Genomic DNA, 26,455 nt, shown 5'->3' on the forward strand with positions numbered 1-26,455 from the left:
ATGGTATGGAGGAATGGCTCCTCGGACATCTGGAGGCGTCCGCGACAGCGCTATTGGCGACAAGGAAATCCTCGCGCAGATAGCGGGCCAACAATATCCAACATACATAACTTTATGCTGAACTTATTCGCCAAAACCGGGAAGCCAGACGTAACAGGCAACACAATCAAGCATGCATCTGGCCCTTCCCATAAAGCGATAGTCAGGGCAGTTGCCGGAATTTCGCGGCCATCACACAGATAGGGAGGGGGTTCGGGCATCGAACGATAGCGTTGAACAAAACTGAAACAGTGTCAACGATTTGCACTGATGTGTTCCGTCCTCTTCGCCCGTGCAAGCCCACCCTTTGTGGATGTCATCAGCAAAACGCCTGCGCTTGCCGTCTGGGAGACGCGCCGATACCCGGCTTTGCAGCCTCCACGGGCCGCGCGGCATCGGTCCCGCAGCTAATGCCCAGTGGCGGCGGTCAACTAGCGAGCGAAAACGACCACGCATCGGAAAGTGGCATTTTCGAACGCTTTAGAAAACAACTGATCACTTGAAGAAGAAGGTCGTTGTCGTTGTCGTCGGGCCGCAGGTCCCCCTGCCCGATATGCAGATTGATACTTGGGACGGAGTAGCACGTGCAGCGCCACCAACCTGACGTGTTGGTGCAATCTCTACTTGGTCATGTTGGTGGTGACTGCTAATTCCGTCCAAAGAATCGACTTTGCGCTGCACAGGCAACACACGATGGTCACCTGGTAAAGCTGAAGGGGCGTTCCGTTCCAGCCCGGATCCCTGCAGTGTGTTATGCGTCGCCGTTCCAGCAGCCCAGCTTTCCTGTCAGCGTTGTGCGTCGGCTGCTGTGGGCGTGAAGTCACGGGGCTGACAGCCGCCGCTCGGTGCGCGGTTCAAGTGCGGTCAGCGGCGCCGGCCGGGCGCAGGCGCGGCCGGGCGCATGTGCGGGTCAGTTGGTCTGAGAGGGTAGAATGCAAGGGTAACGTTGGTCGATTTTTGGAGTGCCACAGTCCCTAGCGGCTGCCATTCTGATCATACGAGGACAGGGTTCCCCTGGTCGATATGTAGGTCCTTAGAGGGCACATCACACACCGGTCCCCTTCCTCATGCGGCAGCCCTCTAAACGGGACATCTCAGCATCGAATCGACGCTGGGGCACTCACAGATGCAAGAGGATCCCTTACCAGCACAGGGAGCGTTATAAGTCCACCGAAACATCAATCAGACTTATCAGTCACTGGTTGAAATAATGCGGGAGAGCCCTCGTTCGGTACTGGAGCCTCGTGGCTGTCACAGGGCCTTTCCACGGCCTTATGTGGATGTGAACCTCTTGCATTCGTCATTTCTCACATATCCTTTCGATGTCAATGGACATAAGACCAACACAAGAGATCCTTTGACATCCGGGCCCCCGTCCCTGTCCCTGTTCAGCCAATGTGCTCTGGCCGACCTGGAGACCACTGCGATTCAGGGTACCCTGTTAGGCTCCGGGTCCATGACCAGTACAGGGGCCCTTCGCTGTTTCAGGGGCCCGGCCGGTGCAAGAGGCCCTCGGACTGGTAATTACAGGCTCCAGTTTTGCCACCGCATGGGAAATGGCCCCTCCGGCCCAGACCGGTGCGAAGCCCACTGTCCGGTATTGGTGGTCTCAGTCAGCTGACTGACACAGAGACTCTCGCTGTCCCAGTGAGCTCTGATCGGTGCAAGGTGCCTTCTGACTGCCATTTGAGTCCGGTTTTCGGGCTTGGGTCCATTAATATGATCTTCGGCCTGCTTTTCGGGCCCTCAAATCGGGCTCTTAATTGATAGACCCCAAGCAAACCAAAGGGCCCCTCGTGACCTAAGGACCTAAGGGGGAAGGTTACGTGCTCCGTGCCCCCTCCCCTTCGCCTATGTACACCCCCGATGGTGGTGACCTTAAAATTTGGTTCGTAGGGAAAATCAAGATTTTCCGGCCAATTATGGTGCCCTGGAATTTCAACTTCATCTACAGTGAAGGCTCCGGACAATTTATGGCGTCCATGGATCGAGTGCCCCTTGAAACAAGATAATGATCTTCCGAAACGAAGGTTTTTGGTTGCCCCTTTGCCGAAGGAGCCAATCCAGTAAGAGACAATATCCTGTTGACCAAAGTACTTACCGAGATGACGATTCACAGACTATTGCCTTTTGAGCGAACCTGTTGACCACAACGCGTAAAATGCTCACAAAAGCGCAATAAATAACCAACCAAGCACACCAATCATCGTTCCTTAGAAGCCAGTGTGGGTGGAGCGCTGACGTCATACTGGTCACAGGCGGTGATGCAACGTACGCACGGGGGTAGGTCGCCTTCCATCACTAGCGTTCGTGTACAGTTCGGCAAAGAAAACCATCCGGTAGGTGGGGCTTGATAGTATCAGACAGGTTACAGAGCGGCTGAGAGTCGTGGAGCTGCTTGGCAAGATTGTCCTTGACAATCTTTGGTCCTTTGAAGCGATCTGATAAGGGCGCGAGGTAAAGTGAGCTCGTTGAACCCACATTATACTAGTGAGACGGTGTGTTGAGTGCCGGGGTTATCATATCTTCAGCACAGAGCCCGGTTTAAAACTGCCGCGGCGAATATTTCCGGTTCTGTATTAGTTCTACTACGCATTTTGGAGCCGAAGTGGACCCGTTATCTACATTAAGGACGACCGCGCGAAAAAGGCCACGAACACTACCCGCGCGACAACTTTTTCACCCAGCAATGTTATGTTTGCAGCCCACCATTCTAAGCTGGCAAAATGTTGCTGGGGATTCTTTTACCAATATCTTAAGATATGAACGACTCAATAATGATAATTATCCTGACATTGATCGCCGCATGGCCAATGAAATCGCACGATCTGAATGACGCTATTATGGCGCCATGGATCACTGGGTGGACCTTGTATCGTATTCCTGAAAAAGTCAGCACATCTTCGTGGGCGTGTAGCTCAGAAACCAGCATGGCTTAGGCCCTTAGAAGGGCAGAACTGTGAACTACATCCCACGTTCTTGTACTTTTCACTTTATCTTACGTCAGACAGTTATGATTCGATCAGTGATACCAGTTTTCTCGAAATATTTCTGAATAGATCAGAATTTCTATTTAAACAGCGGACCATGCGGGAGATATTTTCTTTGATTCCCTGCTCGCAACTTTAAAAGCAATGCATTTCATTTGCCTTCCTTTTTCAACGCCTATGCTCTATAATGTTTACAGCGCACCAATGTTTCAAAATGTTTGTGTAAAAAAGTTACGCAAGTTTCAAACACTTTGTTTAGACAAAATATATGCGAGTATGAAGCTATGATCTTGCGAATTCAACGAAACGTTATACCATGACCCTGATTTCACCCGTATGACGTTTATCAAAGAGGCTCTTTTCGAGGTGCACTTTAGCTTGGGGAATGTGAGTATCGCATGATTCATGTGACGCACTGGTCCGAACTTCCGCAATCCAACTTCTCGGTAACGGGCCCCTCCCGCTGAGCCAATCGCAGACGTTCTTTTATTCACAACCAGTAGAGGTACGCACGGTCATTGTCATGACAACGAGGTTGCAACTGCAGAGAAGCGTACTGTTGTTACAAAGCGCTGACAGCATAATTTGGACTCGAAAATAATGAAACACGATGCCTTTTTTATGTCTTGACAGTGCCGCAGTAACACTATTGATCGCTATTGTTACACCAACTAGTCCTGGTGTTTCACTGGAGTGCGCTAAAGATGCGACACTCCCTTCAATCTCAATGAGAACTATCCTGACTACATAATAGAATAAAGCATACAGCTAGTGCTATCATGCTATGCACCGAGTGCTTTATATAAAAGTGTCGGTATATAACAGAGCATGTTCTTTTTGCACAGGATACATTCCCCACTAGGGCTACCACTTTTTGACATTCAAAAAACCTGCTCCAGCACCGTAAAGCAAGCTTACCCCACGACTAGTTTGACAGCCACCGAAGTCATGTAAACATTCCATGACGAAACCAAACGATAACGTATTGAGGAGCATATTTACTAAATAGCAAAGCTGTGTTGTCTAGAGCGGTCTTTTGCACGTAAAACCATACGATGAGTTACAAATGAGCCTATTTCGTCACGCTTCATGCTGCCTCAATATCTTCCAGTGTGGAAAATCCTGCTGCTGTCCCTGCTGACGTGACATTCATTTCAAATGATTCAAGTCTTCGAGTCATGACACACAGGCAGAGGGCAATACAACGAACCGGCATGAACCCAAGCCAGCACCACTCGGCCGTGCCTCTCACCAACCGAACGCCGAACGACGAGAGGTAGCCCTTCTGCTCGGGCGTCATGTGCAGGTCACATTCAGCGGCCGGCAGCAGGGAGGAGACGCACAGCAGCTCGACGGCGTCTGCCGCGTTCGCCCAGCCGATGGTGATTAGCAGCCACCAGTGGAAGCGGCCGAACCCTATGGCCGAGAGCGCCGCGTCGTAGTCGGCACGCCGGCCGCTCGACACTGCAAACGGGCGGGCGGCGTGAGAGGCGTCAGACGGGTAACAAGGGGGCAGCAGCACGGCCGGCCGCCTGACACTGCAAACGGGCGGACGGCGTGAGACGCGTCAGACGGGTGACGAGGGGCAGCAGCACGGCTGGCCGCTCGACGCTGCAACGGGCGGACGGCGTGAGACGCGTCAGACGGGTGACGAGGGGCAGCGGCACGGCTGGCCGCCTGACACTGCAAACGGGCGGGCGGCGTGATGACGCGTCAGGCGGGTGACGAGGGGCAGCAGCACGGCCGGCCGCTCGACGCTGCAAACGGAGCGGACGGCGTGAGACGCGTCAGACGGGTGACGAGGGGCAGCAGGCACGGCTGGCCGCCTGACACTGCAAACGGGCGGACGGCGTGAGACGCGTCAGACGGGTGACGAGGGGCAGCAGCACGGCTGGCCGCCTGACACTGCAAACGGGCGGACGGCGTGAGACGCGTCAGACGGGGTGAACGAGGGGCAGCGGCACGGCTGGCCGCCTGACACTGCAAACGGGCGGGCGGCGTGAGACGCGTCAGACGGGTCACGAGGGGCAGCAGCACGGCCGGCCGCGCGGACAGCAGCTCTGCGTGGACCTGTCCCATCGAGTAGGACTCGGCGGACGCGCCGGCCTGGAACGCCCGGTGTCAGCGACGATCAGGTTCAGCTGATGCTTGGAGTACCCGGTCGGGTGCAGGCGGTGTCGAATAGAAACACCGGTCAGAAGGGCATAGAACTTCACAAAACCCGTTGATAACACTTAAAGCAGCACGCCCTCTTTTAAGTGCATTTCAAAATCAGCATAAAGTACACTTGTTCAACAGTTTGACCGTGTACACCCGCAATCTTTGACCGAAATACTTTATCTCTGTACATAATTTTGAGACTAGAAGGCGGGCACTAAGCACGTTAATGGATATTGATATCCTTGAGTTCAACATTCCCAGTTCTTGATCTTGGATGCAATTTCTCTACCCGACGTTCATACCGGACTCTTGACACCCGTCAGATGACCAGGAATGACAGCACAAGCGGCCAACAGCCTGGCCGTTAACTGCTGCTGCCGGCTGGTGGTTGGCTGAATATGACATCACACACCGCATGACACAACAAGGTTGAGGCTTTTCTTCCGCGACATTATGAAAACTTCTTGACATTATGACATTTCTTGACAAAACCCGTCTAACACACGCCGTTTATCATGTTCTACGCTTTTCTGGTGAGATCATGCCGTTTCTGGTTCACTGAAGGTGTCACCATAAGAGTCACCGTTGTCGTACACCAAAAGTAAAATGACAGCGGTAGGCGCGGGGCTAAAAAAGGGGAGCTTTCTCACAGGCGGAAGAGCTTTGCAGGCCATCAATGAAGCTAGGTAAGGGATACTCCTTGGTACTTAGATCTAAAGCTTTGCATTTTCTGTTCATTATTACACAACCAATTCACATAAACAGTGACAAATGCGTGTTCATGTGGAGCAGAAGGGGTGTAGAGAGGTAAGGTGTATAACCTTGACAAGTACGGTGAATGGATAAAGCACGAAAAAAGATCCCCGCGTGAAGCGCTTCGAAGGGAAGACTTCTTGTCGTCATCGCCCCAAAGTGATGGAAGCGAATGGACTTGTTTAATTTGACACATCAAACATTAAAACGCCATGTTACGTACCATTTTGCTCCTGTGCCAGTAACATCACGTAAAAAAATAACTGCATGTCGAAGGCAACACGCCAAACTGGAGACGGGCACCAAAAGCGGCGACAAGAGCGACAAACAAGGGGGGGGGGGGAGGCAAGATTATTACAGTAAACAATTACGAGCTGACATCAGCATTATGGCCGACAGTGGAAATCTTTTACTTTTCAGACTCATTATCACCCCTGGCAGCGTCTGCCACAACGATTCGGGCATATGTGTTCTTTTCTCATGCCATAGCAACGCACGACCGTTTCTTCCGGCATCAGTTCAATTAACGCCTGTTTTGAGGATTTTTATCCTCACTGTTTGTCTCCTGAACATGTTAATGAACTTCGAATTAAAAAAACACAGTCTAGCACTACTTCAATAATTAATTATTGTTACGCATTCGTTCTGTAAAAATCGCCTGATAAACGTGCCACTCGCGTTGGATCATAAACACCCCTGATATCTTGTTTGGTCCCTGTTACCTCTTTCAGACCGTCCCGAGGCTTCCTTTATTGGAATGTACACATTGTCGGAATGCATAGAACGCCGTTTCGTTGCCGATATCGGCCATAAAGCTTTCAAGATATCCAAGGGGCCGAATGGGTTGCTTACCCTTAGTTTTATTCATGCATTAGCCCTCGCCCTGATATCAAGGAGGGACGGGGACGGGAGGGTGCAACAGCTTGTTTCGTGTCGCTTCTACCGTGTTTTTTGTACATATGAACATATCAAGCTAAAATAGCTCGCTCTTTCATGACAATTGACATTTGACCTGACATAGTGGAGTCAATCACTGACGTAGTATTGACCAATCATTTCTTGGCTAGGCTCAGTTAGGCTCTTTCTTAGTTTGGAAACGGCAGGGTGGATCGTAGCCCCCCCCCCCGTCTCCGCTCCACCTATCAATGCGCTTACGAAAAACGGTAAATCAGGGCGCGAGGGTTAAACAATGGGGTTCTCGTCCCCCCCCCCCCCCTCCCTCCCCGCCACCCCAATGAGACATGCCCGGCAAATCAGATCCATGGCGAGAATGCACACCGAGAATTTGCACCAAGCCAAATAAATAACGCGGCACAGGTCACTCAGGTCACAGGTCACTTGGGGCCACTCTTATCGTGGTCGACACACCAGCGTCAAGAGGGAGCACGACCAAACGTAGCAGAAAATCTCCTTCCAATCTGTGGCAGTGACTTCGCAGCAACCACCAGTCAGGCCTTGTTTTTTTATTATTTAAGATCGGTGTAAGTATGACCTGCGTGATCGCCGTGACATTTAATATGCACAGCCCGGCCGGAATAAACTCCGACACAATGGCCGTGACATGCTAGCTATACGCAACCACAGCACTCAACGACCCAAAGCACCGTGATCGGGAGCCCCATCGAGACATCGCCCGAGCAAGAAGGCACGAAATGGACTTGCGGGAGGCGTTGGTGGACGATGTGGCGTCCTTGCCGGTCTTGCTCGCGTCCTCCTGATCGATGCCAGACCACGCCATGACGAGTGACCCGGTCGACGAGATGACAAGTGCCGGCGGCTCCTCTCGACTGTCGACTGACGGCAAAGGCCGGGCCTACGCTGGAGCAGCGGCGGCGGCGGGGCGCGCGATAACCGTCGCGCCGCCGCCGCCGCCGCCGCCGAGCGGGCGCCTGCAGCGGCGCGTTGCTGCGACGCGCGCCGCCACATCCCGGCGCGAGCCGATAGCCGGTCACGCTCCCGAGAAGTGGCCATCGGCCCCGCTAGCTAGGCTTGCCTGCATCCAATCCACTTGCTGCCCGTAGCGTCTGGACCAGACATATTGGCTGCCCATTTTAAACAATTTCAACGCGCCTATTATCCATTTTTCAAACGTTCAGTTTTAAATGGTGAAGAGGATTGAGGATCTGTGTAGACATATATTTCGCCACCCATCCTTCCAAATCTGGAAATTACAGTCGTGTAACGGCACGACCGCAAAAGAAGCACAACCAGCAGCATTTCGCGTCACTTCTTAAAGTGATATAAAAAACGGTGCGTCCGAACTGAACACATGATTCTTGTTAATATAATTTATAGCAAAAAGACCTGTACTACGACATTCCTAAAAGCAAAAAATGCGTTTTTATCCGCTATGAGACCGACAACACTGGAAGAACCACATTGCTATCTTATATGTGGAGAAACAAGATACGGACAACGGACAGGTGCAAAATGGCATCGCAAAACGCGGCAACAGACAAATATGGCCCAGATCGAATACCTACGCTTTGTATTTGTCATCCCACCAAGTAAGCACCAAACCTGATTGCGCTGTGAAACAAAAACTAAAGTCGAATACACAGCCACTGACTTCGAACTTTGTCCACGCGTGGCCGAAGATGACGTCCGCGGCTCCAGCTTACGAAACACCGGGGTCAAAAGACGAACTCATCAGCTAAGTCAGCTACCGAGGGCGAAGCCGAATGTAGGATGAGAAGCTGCTCTGCAGACCGAAAACCATCTCCGCGTATGCCAAACCTGAATAAGATATTGGACTATCATTGGGGTCTCGCGGGGCAATGATTACGAGGTGGTTATGTACCAAACGGAACACGTTTGTTCGGATCCGCGGTCCTGTCTCGTGTGTCAGCATAAACACAGCGCTTCAGATAATCACTTCTCCGGCCGTTGTCAGATGTTAGGTGGTGCCGACTTCTGAGAATGACGAGCTGGTTTTTGGCTTTCAATCACGCTCGTGTTGCACTCCCTATAGAACTCATATAGCGGTCGCAGCTGTAACCTCCGCGTGCGGGGCTGCGGTTTCCTATTCACTTGGGGCATCCTCCCCCCCCCCCCAACTTTGAGAAGATTGTGGGCTGACCCCATGAAAAACCCCTTTGTTGGTGTCTTTTTGGGCAGTTTGAGTCATTTTTCACCGCTCCGTCCCCCCCCCCCCTCTCCCAAACTAATTCTGGGAAACTGCGCCCCTGATCGCGTGATACACAGGGGCCAAAGGAAACAGGATTGCTTTTGTGAAGCAAGATGGCAATTACGGCAGGCATGTCACGACAAAGCCAGAGCCAGTGGTTTAAGATCGCAACATGTCGAAGCTGGAGCCATCATTCGCAGATTGTTCGACTAGCAGTGACTAGTTGGGCTAATAGCGACTACTTCGACTAGTACCTAACACTTAAAAATGACATAAAGACGAAAAATTGTATGTAGCCGAAGCCGAAGTCAGCCGTGGAAAAAAGCTCAAAGCCGGAGTCGAGTCCGGCGTGACTGAAGGAAAGCTACACCTTCGGAAAGGCGCAGCCGAAGTCGAAACTGGCTTCGTGCCCATGCGTGGTTAAAGGAGCATGCAGTGACTTAGAAGCATTCAAATCAAGTGCCTCGTTGATTGTAACAAACAAGCGCCAACAAAATGGTTCTGGCAAACAAACCCATGTCAAGCTATTGATAACCTGACCTCACCACACCTATTACGCGAAACAACCTCATCCGCGGGTGGAGACCCGCAAATTGATAAGGACTATCCTCTGCCTGAAGCGGGAAAAGGCCCGTGTGTGATCACAGGCACACGAGAAGATCAGCCACGGTATCCACTTACCACTGTCCTACAAGGGTACAGACACTGTATGCATGCATACTCAGTTTCGCCATAGGGTGGGAATGCCCCTAGTTCTAATCGCTTCAATGTTGGAAGTGCTTACCGTGCCGCCCCTCCCCCCCCCCCCCCCTCATCACCCGTCGAGTTTTCACTGGTTGAACTAAGTAGTCGGACAATACGAGCCATTTTTGAGTGAACTCAGCATTAAAATTAATCTACCCGTGCACTTATTTGTAGACACTGAAGCGCACGGAATGCTATGATGCAGTTTATCGGTTAAACCACCTCGGTTTCACCACCGCTTTTAATCTAAAACAGGCTCGAATGTGCACAAGAACAAGCGTATATGCTTGGAGGGCTAAAATTGCATGCATAATGGCGAGGGATATCTTAAAATGTTCCTAGCGGTAACTTAACCAGGCAGCGATAACTTCCGCTGATCTCATTAGACAAAAACCCCCAGAGGCATCTTGATAAAATGTTGCACGACAGCATACCACGCTGTAAGCAGCCAGCAGACCCCGTGGCAACACCGCATGGGTACATTTGGGGGGAATCCAGCTACAACTAAGCCATTTTTCCAAAGTTTCGACCCGACTTGGGGCCAACTGGCGACGGGTCGCCTATAATTATCACTTGCAGGCAAAGCGAAACGCTGACGAACACAGCAGACTTCTTCGCAGCTAAAAATCCTGGGACTAAGGCAAAGGGCAGGGAAGGAGACAATACGGGATATTCTCCAAGACAGTCCCTCGGTTTTTAGGCTGAAAAAGTGCCCGGCCCTAGCATGAAGTTGAAAACTAACACATAGTAATTTAAGAATAGAGTTTCGAAAAATGATGTTACATTGTATTTCCACCTATATTCCCGAGCAAACTGGAAACGTCCGCGCCCGCCCGCGGCTCAGTCACCTCTCCGCGTAAATAAATACTTGGGCGAATGACGCGCAGTTTTCAAGGTGAGCGTCGCGCCTGCACTTACTCAATCTGTTGGTTAATTCCAGACCGTGGCCATCCCAATGCTTCAATGCATGATTCGACCTAATGACGTCACCTGGGTTCAAATTTCATTTTCTTTTAAGCTTTACTTTTGATGAAAAGGACAGATTCTCCGCCTCGATATGCATGTCGAGTTCATTGTTTCAGCTTCAGTCCTTTAAATGTGGTAACTTATACAATTTCACTTGGCGGCCAATCAGGTAAATGCTACGACGGATCACAACATTTTACGGGCGCGTTCGGCCGGCATATAATATCAGAAAATTATCTCCAATGTCAGAAAATTTTCCGCTAAGGCATTCGGCACTACCAACACAGAAATAACCCCACGCAATTTTCCTTACCGAAGGTGAATTCAAGGAAATTTTCAGAGCGGGGCCGAGACGGAGAATCTCATTTTTGTGCATAGCTATGACCGCTGGCTGTGCACGGGGCGTGTGAGACGAACCCGGGGAATAATTTCCAGACCAGCCGAATGCAAAAGGCGAGTCTCCATGGATAACTATTGGAGAGATAATTATGTGTTGAAAATCCCCCCGGCCGAACGCGCCCTGAGGCATTTTTGCCGAGCGTTCCATCGGCAAATATTAAAACATTGGCTAAGTTAAGCATGCCTGCCTGAAAATACACCACGGCCGTTATGCAAACACCCTACAACTACTGCCCGCCACGCTTCGGGTGGATTACGGCCTACGAACAGGCGCGCACCATCACTTATTTAGCACTAGGAAGCTATGAGAGCTCGCTTATTGGCTGCAGGACACAGCCATTGACATCTTAATCGCTTGGACGAGTCTATTTCACGAAGCTATCCCGCCCACTGCAGGCCGATGAATGGAAGCAGAAACAAAGATGTGCACGGTTCTTCCAGATAGGGCACGTGCTTGCTCTAGGGCCTGTGATCAGGGTACATCCGTTGTGTGTGTGTGTGTGTGTGTGTGTGTGTGTGTGTGTGTGTGTGTGTGTGTGTGTGTGTGTGTGTGTGTGTGTGTGTGTGTGTGTGTGTGTGTGTGTGTGCGTGCGTGCGTGCGTGCGTGCGTGCGTGCGTGCGTGCGTGCGTGCGTGCGTGCGTGCATGCGTGCGTGCGTGCGTACGTGCGTGCGTGCGTGCGTGTTTTTTGTACCGCTGAGGGATAACAGAACAATTACTCCCTCCGTGGAACTGATACCTCATCTCGATCCTCCGGTAAAGCAACTGTGATTGGGGTTGGGACCCAAACCTTTCGTCGTTGCAAACCCTGGTAAGCTCCGGGCCGTCTCAAATCCTGGCCGTGCCCCTGGCGTAAATGGATGGCAGGATGGGTCCGATTTCTATAATCAGATTTTTTGCAGTACGCGCTGCAATCTGGTCCCAGTGGCCTATGGTCGGCGATGGGCTTGTAAGAAGCGATGTGTGATCGCCACCCATGATGAATGCGTTGGATACAAGATATTGCGAGGTGGCAGAGATGTTAAGTTTCTACAAAAGCGTAGACTCGTGCTTGGATGTCCTGACTAATATCGTACCTTTAGAGGTAGGTTTGATGCAATCTCATCGCCATGGACATGAAACACGCTTAAACGGCGAGCACTGGTGCACCGACGCTTGGAATACCCTCCCGGGCCTTCATTGCGGACCTTACAAAATGAAAGTGTGGGCAGTTTCAGGTCACCAATCAGACATTTCTCAGTCTCTGCATGAACTTTTCTTACTAAACTAAACCAAACTTCACATGAAATATCAATAAATCGAAAATTTACGAAGGTACGTGACCCCCAAGAGCACTTCATCGTAAACCATGGAATGAGCGGGCTTGTCAGTGTTTGTGGCCGGGAACGCCGTTAGCCTTACGATCCCTGACGCCAAATCAAAAAAATGCCGTCAATGGTTCCGCCCCGGCGAAGACGTCAAATGGCTCTGCGTCTCCAGAAACTTCCCCATGTGTGTGAAATGGACTCGTCCAAACAATCATGTCGGTGGATGAGCCAGCAAGCGAACTATCGCAGTTGCCTTGTGAAAGACAGAAATAATGACGTCGCAGGCAAGGAGTCATCAGCAGGTCCGATCGGTCATACATATTCGTAAAATTATCACCGGCTATCATACTGGGAAATGAAGGGCATAGTTCCGCAAAATAAGTTGGGAGGAGAGGCTTGCGGCGAAAAATGACTCAAATTACCTCGAAAACACAAATAAATGGATTCTTTTCCGACTTTGAGCGTCCCTGTTCTGGAAGTTGTGGGGCAGTTGGCAATGTGGTATGTGATCTCAGGTAAATGCTCTGATTTACGTACACTGCAGGGACGCAGCTAGAGCTTTGGCAACGGCTGGAGAGGGGACAGTAAATAACAAGTTAAGAGCCCCTGATGGTGAAAAACTGCCCGCCAAACCATAAATACTGGGTCAAAAATTTGTCAAAACAGCGAACCCATTTTTATCTGGATTCGTTCAATATGCAGTCAGGAACAATAAGTGAGAAAAAAATGCACAACGTCGTTTTCAACGGGTGCGCCCACACATCCCAGTAAAAACCTCCACGCTGGCCGCTGCAAACTCCAAAGGCCGCATGGCATCGGCCCCGCCCGACCCCGCGGCTACCACTCAGCGGTGGCCAACGGGCGGGCGACAATGGTGACGCATCTGAAAGAAATATATTTGAGTCCTTTAGGACACCAATTTGTGGAAGCTAATCAAAGCGCATATTTCACCTGTACGCTTTTGGGATTGATAAAAAAACGACGGAACAGATGATTCAACTTGCCTTTACAGCACCGCGAAGTGGTCCCGGAATCTAGTGGTGGAGCCGGAAGCGTAAAGGTAAAACCCATATTTTCGTGTAGTCGTAACTCTTGATCTCTGCACAGGACAGCCTCAAGGTTGAAAAAGATACGCCCCAATCTAATTTTTGAGCGGTGCGAATCTGGTGTGAGACTTCTGGAAGCATTATTTTACGAGCCACAGTTAGTCCCCTATCCCACCCAATTTGGGCTCCAGCACCCACAACTACGAGAAAAGGGGCCCAAATCTGGAGAGGAGTCTGTTCGTCGGTGTTTTTTTTTTTTGGGGGGGGGGGGGGGGTTGGTTGCGTCAGTTGTCACTGTTCGGTCCTTCCTCCCAAGCCATATTGTGAAACCACGTCCCAGTGCCAGGTCATTTTCCAGTTTGAGAGCTGGTGATGATTTAACGGATCTATTTGACCGATCGGACCTGCTTGGACTTCGTGCCTGCGCGTACTTCGTAATCTACCCATAGTGTGGCAGGCAGTACTTCAAGATTGTTTGCCCCACGCCCGTGGTGTATTTTCAAGCGGCCACGCTAACTAAACCTATGCTTCAATACGCCTCGTACTCGAGAGATTAGATTTTTTAGTAGATAACAAAGGGGCATCGTGCATGGGCTTTGCCATAAGTCCACTTCCCACCGGCTCTGACCGGCGCAGTGACGTCACTGGTCTCGGGACTTCCATGCGGCGCGGTCGCTAGCCGCGGGGCCTCCACTGAGGGGACGCAGCGCTGCGGGACAGCCAACACATCAGAAATCTTTGCACACATATCAGCAAACTGTTACCGGGGATGCACATGACAAGCGAGCCGATTACCTATAACGTTGTGACTAGTGTGACGGTGTGCTTTGTAAACCTATGTCACTACTAAAGTGCAATAGCGTGAGAAGCGAAAAAGCGCTCGGAAGAAATGTACGATGTTGATGTAATCATACGAGATCGTAATTGTCAAGTAATATCTGGTGTTCGTGAGAACGATTTCCAGACATAATGGCTGTCAATTGGCTCTTAATCAATGTTGTGCAAGGTACGATAAAGTAATCAAACAGTAATGCATTGAAGAGCATTTTTACTACACGCGCAACTTGTGTTGTCTAGTACAGTCGTTTCCACTTCAAAGTATACCAATACAAATAAATGAGCTTATTTGATCATATCTGATGCGTGCTTCAATACCTTCAGATCTGAAACATTCTCTTTAAACATACGAACGCACATAAAACATCTGAAAAATGCAATATACGAGGGTCGACACTCATGGTGGCTATGTAGGCAGGCAGGGACCAAGTGCTATCGGCCGCGCGCGCAGGTGCACACCGAGCACGGCAGGCCTTCCAGGCACGCGCAGACCGGCCAAGGCGGAATGAATGCACGCACGGACCAAGCGCGGCGCATCTGGCGCACACCTGGCTAATCTCGCGGGAACAGCACCAAGTGCGGCAAAAACGGACTCGCCACGCTCGTTATTCACACGCACCACCAGCGCTGGCACGACCACAACGTGCGAAGCTGTCTAACAGAAAGACCCTAGAACGTGGTGTGAGACCGAAATGCATTGTAATGGTTTGCCGCTTGAAGGGAATGCTCCAAATTTGAAGATATTGAAACGTCGAATATCGTGAATTAAACTCACTTGTAACTACTGGTATGCTTTCAAACGTAAAAAACTGCTCTAGAAAACAATGTTTCACTAGTAAATGTGCTGCTCAAAACGCCATCGTTCGACTGCGCCATAGGCGTTTGTATGGCGTCAGAGGTACTACCAAACTGGTCGTGCAAAGGTACTACCGTAGCGAAGGAGATGACTCACTCATAGCACTTCAACTTCTCGAGATGTCGTGCTATCGGTACGTTGGTGGTAGAACCCAAATACCGGTACGTGAGCGTGTTCTGGTCATTTCTGTGATGGTCCTACATATCAATCGCTGATTTGATATCATTTACTTGCATGAACATCGTCGGTTAAGGCCCTTGAGCACCGCACGGCCAGTACGGTGGGGGTGCTTGCGTGACGTTTCTATGACGTTGTACGTGGCTGTCTGACCTTAAAAAATTAGTTACGAAATAGTCTGCACAAGTTCGCAGGTGTCTAAAAACCAGAGGCGCGGAAACCAAAGACCTTTAAGAAGAAGAAAGGAAAGGGCCGTGGACTACACTGAATAAGTTTTAAAAAACTATCACAGTTGAAAGTCTCATACCAGTGTGAAACTCTCTTGGCATGGAGTATTCCATATTTGCATGGGGGTTTGAGCTGAAATAGCCATCTTGAAGATCATTGGGTGCAGTTCACAGCCCTGCCTCTTTTGAGATCCCCTCTAGTTTCTGAGCTACACGCCCGCGAATATGCGCAGACTATTTCGTGCGGGTTTTTTCAGGGTCACCCAGGCATCCATGACCCAATAATAACGTCATTCAAATTATGCCAGTCCACCGGCCAAATGGCGATCAATGCCCACGAAAATACAATGGTCAAGTCACATTTGATGTTCGTGAGCAATACTTCCAGATATAACAGCCGTCAATTGGCTCTCAATCATTGTTGTGCGAGGCACGACGACGTAATCAAACAATGACATATTGAGGAGCATGCTCACCAAACAGAAAAATTGTTCTGTCTAGACCAGCTTCTCTTACTAAGTGCACCATAGCTCTGACTGAGCTTATTTCATCATATCGGATGCTTGCCTCTCCACCTTCAGATGTGAAACATTTCCTTTTAAGGGAGTGTTCCCCACATTTGCATGGGGCTTTAAACTGATATAACCACATAGACCTAAGCCTCTCTAGTTTCCGAGCTACACGCCCGGCAAAATGGGGAAAGGTATATCGGGGAGAGTATTTCAAAGTCACCTTGATATTTGTGACGCCATAATAAAGTCATTCAAATCCCGCCATTCCATAAGCCATGTGATGGCCAAGACCAAGGAAAATATAATGGTCGAGGCGTTCATATCTGGCGTTCGTGAGTGCGACTTCCAGATATAACAGCCGTCAACTGGCTCTCAACATTGTGCAAGATCGTGATGTAGTCGAACTATAACGCGCTGAGAAGCATATTTCCTTGACAGAGAATTGTGCTGTATAGAGCAATTTTTCCACTTAAAGGGTATACCAATGATTACATGTGAGCTTGTTTCATCACATCCGCCTCAATATCTTCAAATATAAAACATTCCCTTATGACTAATAGGGGGGGGGGGGGGGGGAGGCACAAAAAACAAAGCCGCCCGCCACCTTCGGACCGCTTTCCGCTGCCGACCGCCTCTGAAACCCACTTGTCTCCACGAGCTCTCACACTCCCCACCTTTCACACTTTATCTGTCTAAAATCAGGACTTCAGTGATCTGGCTCCTACCCCGCTTTGTCCAGAGACTGGCGAGGTCAGACAGCATTGTATTTGGTATCAGCTGACACTCCACATAGATCCGTGGCTATTGTGTGTCATTTGTCAGTGGTGACAGTAAGCCTGACAACGGAAAGCAGCCAGGGAAAAAACATACACGCACAACCGTACAAACAGCGTCAGACAGCTCTATCACACAAAAAAATGACTTGCCAGCGCGCTTTAACCTGATCGGATCAATTCGTCTCACATTCACCGGCGACCCATTCATGAGGCAGGCTGCTCGGTTTGCGAAGGACCTCTGTCCTGCCGCCGCGCGCACCGCCGGGAGCCGCAGGTTTCAGTCCATGCGGTGAGAACGGTCACAGGCCCGCGCGTCGGCGCATGCGCCGCCCCGCGCTACCTCGTGAGCCTGCATGCACGCCTACGGTCCTGCCACCTACCGGCTGGTCACAGGTTACACTTCCCGCCAGCAGATGGCGTTCAATCCTGCCTTCGGTGCTGGTCCGCTAATTTGCAAGCTAGCCGATCAGGCGCGTAGCCTTGCGCGTGGACCCGCGCCCGGTCCCGCCCTCCCCACACCGGCACAGCGCAGGTGCACCTGCCCGCCAGTAGATGGCGTTGAATTCTGCCGTAGCACACCGCCGCTGCGCTGAGCCCGACCAACCGAAGAACTGCTGTCATACTGTAAAACGGACGGCAAAGGAAGGCGCCAACGACCTCGATGATGAACGATCGACGGCGTGCAACGATGACTTCGCCAGAACACCCGCATGGTGATGGGCACCAGGGTTCTCCGGCTGGCAGGCGGGGAAGCGTAAAAGGATAACTTATTAGGACAACAGGATGATAAGTGACCTCAATAACGACCCCGGTTGACACCGTGCAACGATAATTTCGACGGAACGGACTATGAAACGTTGGGTTATTAAGGGTTTCACGACCGATCCTGGCTGACCTTGATAGCATAGCCTTATTAAATCCCAGTTAAAGCACAGCAAAAAGACTTGTGAACATATTTTGTATCATTTCTCACCTGTTCATATTAACTTATCAGCTCATGATATTCGCTAATCCAAATTTTTTTACATCTGCTAGCATAAAAGTGACCATAATTTCACCAATAAACCCTCGATATTTCGGTATCCCGAACCTTCCGTCACCGAACGTCACATGATATCGGAGCTGCGGTCCGGGCGGCATCGGAGCTGAGGTCTGGGCCACATGGGAGCGGCAGGTCCGGGCGGCGACGGGGCGGAGGGTCCGGGCGGCACCGCAGCCACTCGTCTGGCTGACACCAGAGCCACGATCCAGGCGGCGTCGGAGCCGCGGCCGCACATCCGGACTGCGCCAGAGCTGCGGGCCGAGGCAGTGACCGAGCGTCAGGGCCTGGGCGGCAGCCATCGCAGCCGCAGGTCCGGGCGCCACCGCAGCGACAGGTCTGGGAGGCAAGGGAGCCTCTGCACGGGCCGTATGGAAGCGGCGCCGGCGCCTCTGAGTGGTGAAGGAGCGGCGGGTGACGGCGACAGGTGGGCGCCTGTCCCAACGGGCCGCCGCAGCGAACCACAGCTCCCGACGGCTGGCTCGCTGGTGGCGGCAGCTGTGTCTAGCCCAGCGGCTAGGACCCCAGCCGGGCGTCCAGTGAGCGGAGCCAGTGCTGTGTGACCTGTCCCGCCCTACTCGGCGCGGCTTATCAGCACCCAGGCTGTTACAATGGTGTGAGACTGGGATGCAATGATGCTGATGCCTAACCACACAATCTGGCGATGCTCACATATTCCAAGCTGTATTCGGTTTTCCAAACCAGTGTGCCCAATGCGGATCAGGCATCAAAATTCCAGATCACTTGTCGAACAGATTATAGGAGCAGACAGCCGCACCAAACCGAAACACGGCCGCAACCGAACCGATGGGTCGAAGGGCTCGTTAGTTTGTACACTAGTAGAACTACTTACGCAGTTAGTAGGTCAACTGGCTAGGTGAACCAACTCCCCTTCGCTGACGTTACCTCATGGACAGTTGTGTCCAAGCTACCTCGTTTTTGTCCTTTATCACATCGGCAACAGTGTGACTGTACAGAATGTGTCCAACATGTGTATGCGGCACATTGCTGGCAATTAAGTATAGCGTATGCTGGCAATAAGTCATGGTTTTCCACGCGATCTACATAAACAATACCTAAGTGATGGCTTGGTAACCGCCTATCAAACTCAGGGGCAGATCCAGAGGGGACGAGGGCATGGGGGCACGTACATCCCCTTTGGGCCGACGGGGCCCAAACTCATGGTGAAGGAGCACTAAAATCTCCATTTCAGGTCCACATAACCTTTACTTTTAAGACGCACCAAATTCGGGGGCGACTAAAAATATCCCCAAATCGTCACTTTAGCGAGGCACCAGAGTATGGGAGAACCACAATGTGCCCTAAACCTTCATTTTTAAGAGGCACCACATATCAGTGGTAATGCTATGCTGTTAATATTTGTTGTTAATTACGGGTTTTTGGGCGCGCCGACTGCATAGGCCATATTGCAAGGGTAATATTGTGCCTGTTGTTGTTAAACAATGCTGCGTCTTCCACCTATAAGATTTATTTTCTAGAGGTACCCAACTCCAGGAGAACCACAAAAGGTCCCAAAACTGCCATTTCCAAGACACAACACATTCCTGGGGCGCGTCCAAGTTCGTGCCTCTCCACTGAAGACATCCTGGACCAATCCATTCGACAATGGGCACCAAAATATTCATTTCGAAGCACCATAAGTCATACAATATTGTTCTTATCACCAATCCAAGGCCATTCAAAGGGCATCAAAGTTTTTATATCGCAAGAGTAGTAGCGGGCCACAGCTTGTTTGCCTTCCAACCTGACAAAACCTCGGATGGGTCACTTCAGTGAAGAGGCACCAAAAACCTTAATTTAGGGAGCATCGGCCGGTTCTTTCGTCAGCACGCTTGTCAGCTGGAATACATGACGTCATGTGTGCTGATGGAGCGTTCGATGTGTGGGCTGATGGGAAAGTCTTTTAACTTTACTTCACCTTCTTTCCCCACCTTTTACTTCAGATCACACACTAACTCGGGCTTACCACCGACCATAACCCACTACCTGTTAAGTGGTGTTTGGAGGTGTGGCTTCTGCTTCGGTATTACCATTATGTATGTTGAGATGCTTCTTCCCATTCTCCATTCATTTCAATTTTTCCCTCATTTTAGGTTTTAGTGATAACTATATTAATTTACTGGGGAACATAACCACACACCACACCAATCATCACCAATCACCTTTTCATGACTATGCTGACATTTCATAACCCTTCTTATCTACCTTACTTCTCATTTCTCCCAAAATTAGACAAGTGCCCTTACCCCACCTAATGTACTCACCAATGCAACAGCTACCAAATCAACTACCACTTCTTTGTCAGAGTGATTTTCATCTTATAGCATAGCAGGCATAGCTCTCCATGCTGATGGCTGACAAAAAATGTAATCACCCATCATCATTTCATTTCTAATCTACTTTTTTGAACAGTATTTCACACCTCAGAGCTTTCTACAGACTCAAAAACCTCAACAAAAATTGAACATTGAGGAACAGTTACAAAACAGAGGACTAGAGTGACTGGATTTTGTACTTACCAGGTCCTTCTTCATCATTGCCATTCTCAAGCAAGGGCATAGCCTCTACCTCCCATGGCATGGAAGGCATTACTATTTCCAGGAAAAGCAGATGGCTTAGGCCACTGTCAGTGTGTTCATTCTCATCAATGTAAGTATGTATCTCCAACCCGATTATATCATAATCTTCAAATTACTTGCAGCCATGCAATCTTGTTCAGGCCAGAAGCTATGACTGCAAGAAAAATCATTCCACTAACATTAGCCCAATAATCACACATGTTAAGCAGGCAGGCATCAGGCCAATTATCACTCATCTTCAACAGACAGGAAATTTGATAATGCCACATGCCCAGTTGGGATTTTGACCATTCTAATGCATAGCACATGGTGTACGCAATGGAGTTCTGGAAATTAATAATAAAGGCATGCCAGATTGCTACCTATTTTGTACACGTGTATAATATCACACATTGACTATGAAACAATAACATAAGCACAAAGCATAAGTATCTGGGATGGCATCTTATCAGGAAACTGGTTTCATCCGCGAAGGCCTCCCGTTTACCATAACGGTGTTTAAGTTAGATTTAGAATAAAACTCATGCAGAGATAATATCAAAAGATGCACAGTAGATTTTTGAATAGGTGTATAAGTTCATTAGACTCCGTGTACAATGCACTGGTAATAAATATCAGTTTACCTTGAACCCCTCCCCCTCCCAGATCCCGCCAACCGACGCCTGAACGTGCGACACCAAAGCCGTACGAGACAGGTAAACAGTGGTGTATTAATTGATTACCAAAAATAGCTTCACAAGAACCAAAATGAACTTGCGTACCAAATCCGACAGTGAGGCCCAAAATGTACACTTCAGCTCCGATTGCATTATTGCCACCAATCAACGTTTTCACCACTAGCTTAACGCAGTAGTGAACCGCAATGCCTACGTAAATCAACAAATACACGAAGGAAATGTTCAGAAAGAATGTCATCCACTAGGTTGGCTGAGGTTCCGCCAAATACGTGAAGAAAATCGCCAAAATACGGTAGGAAATCAGAGAAATTGTACCTTGATTTAGGATATTTAGCCCGCAAACAAAACGACCGTACGTAATGTCAAACCGGCATCAATTTGCGAATGTTTTGGGACCCAGATACCATTATTCTATTGGAGTTGCATTCTGAGAGCGAGCCGCCGACTGACATTGTGTTTCCGTATATATTTAAACATCCGGTGGCTGCGCCCGGATGTTTAGATATATAATCCCACACACCCGCTGATGTGCGGGGGGGGGGGGGAGGGCAGGGAACATATCCTCCTGCTGGGCCCTGAGGGACCTTCGGACTCTCGGCACAGGCTACCATGGGGCAAGATTGGAGGGCCCGAAGGGCTTGCCGGGTACGACCCCGTGGACGAAGGCCTGGCCTCTCAAAGGTCAGCCAAAGGGACTCGATGCGTCTGTAGAGGTTCCCCGGAACGATGAAAAACTTCTATGAAGGTCCGGGACGGTGCAGTATGTAGATGTTGGTCTAATGCTTAACAGTTGACTCTGAGCACACTAGGACCCTGGGACCCATTTACGAAGCAGGAACAAGGCCGGTGTCAGCGATAGCTACTGAAAGCCTCCCGCGTTCTCCTGGACACTGAAACAGTGTGGCTTCCCTAAATCAAGGCACAGAGTGATTTACATGAGAGCCTGTGTCGGTAAGAGGACTCTAGTCGACCAGAGGCACATTTTGCTGAAGAGGAACAGGACGGGACACTGAATGCATATCCACTTGCGTCGGTAGAGTTCCTTTTGCCTGACATGAGATGGGAATGCAAGAAAGGGCAATTAAATTGCCTACAATGAGACAATAGAAAGGTCTGGCCAGTCTCCGGCTCTAGTACCAAACAGGGGCCATTCCGAACTCCTGGTCCGGGCCCTAAAACGGACCCGGGGCCTATTTAAGCCATGGGGTCCAACCGCCCTAACTGCGGCCCACACTGCGGTCCGTGCTTGGGTACCATGTTTTGTTATTATTCACAGCAGCTTTCAAATTTTCTGATTCTATGATATCAGATCAGAGCTCACACAACGTAGAATTGCTTTGTGTCTTGTGGCACTCCATCTTCATAGTGTGAAATTCCAGTCATACGGCAAATCTTCATGGAAAAAGCTGCACGTAGCATAATGTTTGGCACGCTCCCCCTGCCCTTTGACCTTTCCGGCGTTGAGCAGCCGCTGTCACCGGTCGCAGACCATCTAAGTCAGAAGCCAAGTAGCGAACGCACAGGGATGCAGCCAAGATCGAAAATGCAGAGACCCACTCCACCCCGCTACCACCACAATGTAAAGAGTTTTCACTAGTATGCCCCCCTCCCTCCCGTGTTGGTTATCTTGCGAGCGCGTACATACAGCGACTTGACCCCATGCCCCCACGGGTGGGATGGGATCGCGAGGACCTGATACCGATTAAGCTACGAATGGCGGTGATGTGTTGCTTTTAGTTGTGATTTAAGACCTGGTATTGTCCATCCACTTTCACCAGCAATCAGATATTTAGACACTGATATCTGGTCCGTTTATAATACCAGACATTAAGTGACATCATTGGTGATCACTCAGGCTTCTGGTGATGCACTGGGCATTTTAGCCTCCTGATTCAGTCGGTTAACAGGGTGTATACTTTGGTGGTGAGATTGACCATTCTGGATGTTCAGTTGATTTTCGTCCCGAGGTCAACCGTCTGGCGGTTCTCGCTTACCTTCACTTTGGAGTGACGTCATTGGTGCCGAGACTTAAATATGTGGCGGGCCACTATACACCGAACGTAACGCTGAACGGCAGACGGATCATCGAAATATTCGTGAAGATAGCAGAAAAGCCATCGGTGGAAGGTATACGTAATCGGCAACCCGGCGACGTAGATTTTCGTGGACAATATCATGATGTGCTTCGCAATCCTATGTAGCGAGTCATTATAATGCAGTGGCAAGACAAATAAAGGCATACACACAATACTTCCCCGCAACAGGGTGGCAAAAGTGTCGGATTGTTTCTGTGCCTATGACGAACAAACGCTTGGTAGCAGATGTATGTGACCAGCGAGCCGATTGGGTAGAATTAAACGAGCATGATGACGTGCGTGACATGACGCTAAATGACAGCCATCACAACGCACTTTGATCTTCCAGAGTAACGCACCACGTGGGCGCGCCGCCGCCGGTGGTGTGAGTGAGTGACAAACGTGGCAAATCTGCTGTTCGAAGCGCTTTTTTGCACTATATGCACCAGACGCGTGCCAGATGCGCCGTACTCGGGTCGTGGGTATCTACGTTCCGCCGTACTCGAACTGTACGTGTCTACGGTGTCGGCCGTGCTCGGTCAGTACCTGCCTACCTTTCGGCGCATTCGGCCTTAACCTGCTTGCGCACGGGCAGTGCCCGGTCCGCAGTCTGTACCTGCGCACGGACAGTGCTCGGTCCGCAGTCTGTATCTGCGCACGGACAGTGCTCGGTCCGCAGTCCGCACCTGCGCACGGACAGCGCTCGGTCCGCAGTCTGTATCTGCGCACGGACAGTGCTTGGTCCGCAGTCCGCACCTGCGCACGGACAGTGCTCGGTCCGCAGTCTGTACCTGCGCACGGACAGTGTTCGGTCCGCAGTCTGCACCTGCGCACGGACAGTGCTCGGTCCGCAGTCTGCATCTGCGCACGGACGGTGCTCGGTCCGCAGTCCGCACCTGCGCACAGACAGCGCTCGGTCCGCAGTCCGCACCTGCTCACAAACGGTGCTCGGTCTGCAGTCCGCACCTGCGCACGGGCAGTGCTTGATCTGCAGTCTGTACCTGTGCACGGACAGCGCTCGGTCCGCAGTCCGCACCTGCGCACGGACAGTGCTCGGTCCGCAGTCCGCACCTGCGCACAGACAGTGCTCGGTCCGCAGTTCGCACCTGCACACGGGCAGTGCTCGGTCCGCAGTCCGCACCTGCGCACAGACAGTGCTCGGTCCGCAGTTCGCACCTGCACACGGGCAGTGCTCGGTCCGCAGTCCGCACCTGCGCACGGGCAGTGCTCGGTCCGCAGTCCGCACCTGCGCACGGGCAGTACTCGGCGCCTTCCAGCCTGCATCGTCATCGTGAGTGTCGAGCCGCGAATGTTACGTTTATTGAAACGTTTCTGTGCGGTGCTCTTTTTGACGCCAACTTGTCATGTGTAGAGAATGATAGATAGCCAATCCGCGGTGCGGACGCAACATGCATTTGTGACACGGTTTTTTAAAGGGAGTGTTCTACATTTGTAAGGTTTAAACTGAAATAGCCATCTTGCAGATCATTTGATGTTGATCGCAGTTCTGCCCCCCTTAAGCCTTAAACCCTACTGGTTTCTGAGCTTTCCGCCCGCGAAGATGTGCAGACTTTTCTGGGAGACCATTTCAAGGTTACCCAGGTATCCGTGACACCATAACGACGTCATTCAAAATCCTGCCATTCCATAACCCATGCGACGATCAGTGCCAATAAAACATAATTGTTGAGTCGCTTATGTCTGGCGTTCGTCAGCACCATTTCAATGTGTAACGGCCGTTGATTAGCTCTCAATCAGTGTTGTGCAAGGTAAGTTGGCATAATCAACCAATGACGTATTAGGGAACACAGCTATTAAAAGCAGAAACCGTGTGGTCTAGAGCAGTATTTTCCGCTTTGGAGTATAACAAAGTGATGAGTGGGTTTATCACATCATACCTGATGTTTGCTTCAAAATCTTCAAATGTAGAAAATCCGCTGATAGCCGGGACAACGTTCACTGTGCAGCTGACGACTCCCATGTGTGTTCCATTCCAGTGACAGCGCGCTGCAATGGTTATATTTACTTCATCCCTAATCATAGCTGATTTAGCAACGACCACTTAAAGTGGTGATGATCTGGACCGACAGGCTGTCGCGGGTACAAAGTCTCATGGGCAACACGCACGCCTCGTGAGCCTGGCTCATGGCTGACAGCGTTTTGGCGTTGGTCGTCACTTGCTTAGTCTCCGTGGAAACATCTATGCTTCGTAACAAAAGAAAACCTCTCCTTGTTTAAAAGTGCCCACCATAACACTATACTGTTCCACTTCGCAAAAAAGACAACGAGTAACGGCCTCCGCTCAGCGTGGGTGCCAGCTGATTTCCGAACAGACGCAGGGGCAACCGACGTTCCCCTTAATACGAAACAAAGATTAGCTGGTGAGAGATAGCCATTTTGGGGGCTTCTTTCCAGTCAACGCCCATGGGGCAAATACGAAGTTTTAAGAACGTTAAGGATTAAACCCCCTCTCCTTAGTACACGTGTCCTTGCGTAAGCGTGTTGAGTTCCCATGCCAATTGAATTGCAACAGTTTTCTGAAGATCAGGCCTGTAGTGTAGATGTTGTCCGCTAGTCTTCTGTCAATAAGTCAATGCTCCATGTTTGTTATATTGGCTGCCACATTGAGAGGGCCATGGTTAAGTTGATGCTCCACATGCGTACATTTTTAATCGAGTGACACAGATGATCGGCCCAACCCACTTCGCACAGTCGTTTCCGTTTTCGTCCCACGCCATTGCACTTCTCACCAATTCTACATCGCACATAAAATCGTTTCACTCCTGGACAGGTACGTAAAGATAAAGTTCCCAAATGCAGAATAAAACTGCATGGTTCCCTTCATTAGATGTGGCGATGGTGGTCGGCTGCATAGTATAAAGCAAAGCAGTGTGCATGGCGCACAATGAGCCGCCATAAGCAACCGTGCACGTGTATCAAAAGGAATTATGACGAAACAGTTAAGTTAAAGAGGCTTCGAAACGAATTTCGCTGTGATGCAATCTCCTTTGTGCAGTCTATATTATGTCTATAGGTGGCACACAATTTCTGCTACCTTTCACCAACATCCCCAAAAGTGGCCAGCATTGGGCCCCGAGCCAGCCCTATGGTGGTAATCTCCATGGTCGCGATGACCACCATCATGACGC

General features: G+C 50.4%; 1 long non-coding RNA gene across 1 annotated transcript; it reads right to left on the reverse strand.

Moving 5' to 3' along the window:
- Positions 1–4,304: 4,304 nt before the first annotated feature.
- LOC119099330 (uncharacterized) lies at positions 4,305–21,239 on the reverse strand. The gene is made up of 3 exons (XR_005094345.1): positions 21,178–21,239; positions 20,495–20,708; positions 4,305–4,493 (listed from the first exon to the last, which is right to left on the reverse strand). It is a non-coding gene; the product is annotated as an uncharacterized LOC119099330 (long non-coding RNA).
- Positions 21,240–26,455: the final 5,216 nt, after the last annotated feature.

This window comes from Pollicipes pollicipes, unplaced genomic scaffold, assembly GCF_011947565.3.
Source record: "Pollicipes pollicipes isolate AB1234 unplaced genomic scaffold, Ppol_2.1 Scaffold_4740;HRSCAF=5597_pilon_pilon_pilon, whole genome shotgun sequence".
Taxonomy (NCBI): Eukaryota; Metazoa; Arthropoda; class Thecostraca; order Pollicipedomorpha; family Pollicipedidae; genus Pollicipes; species Pollicipes pollicipes.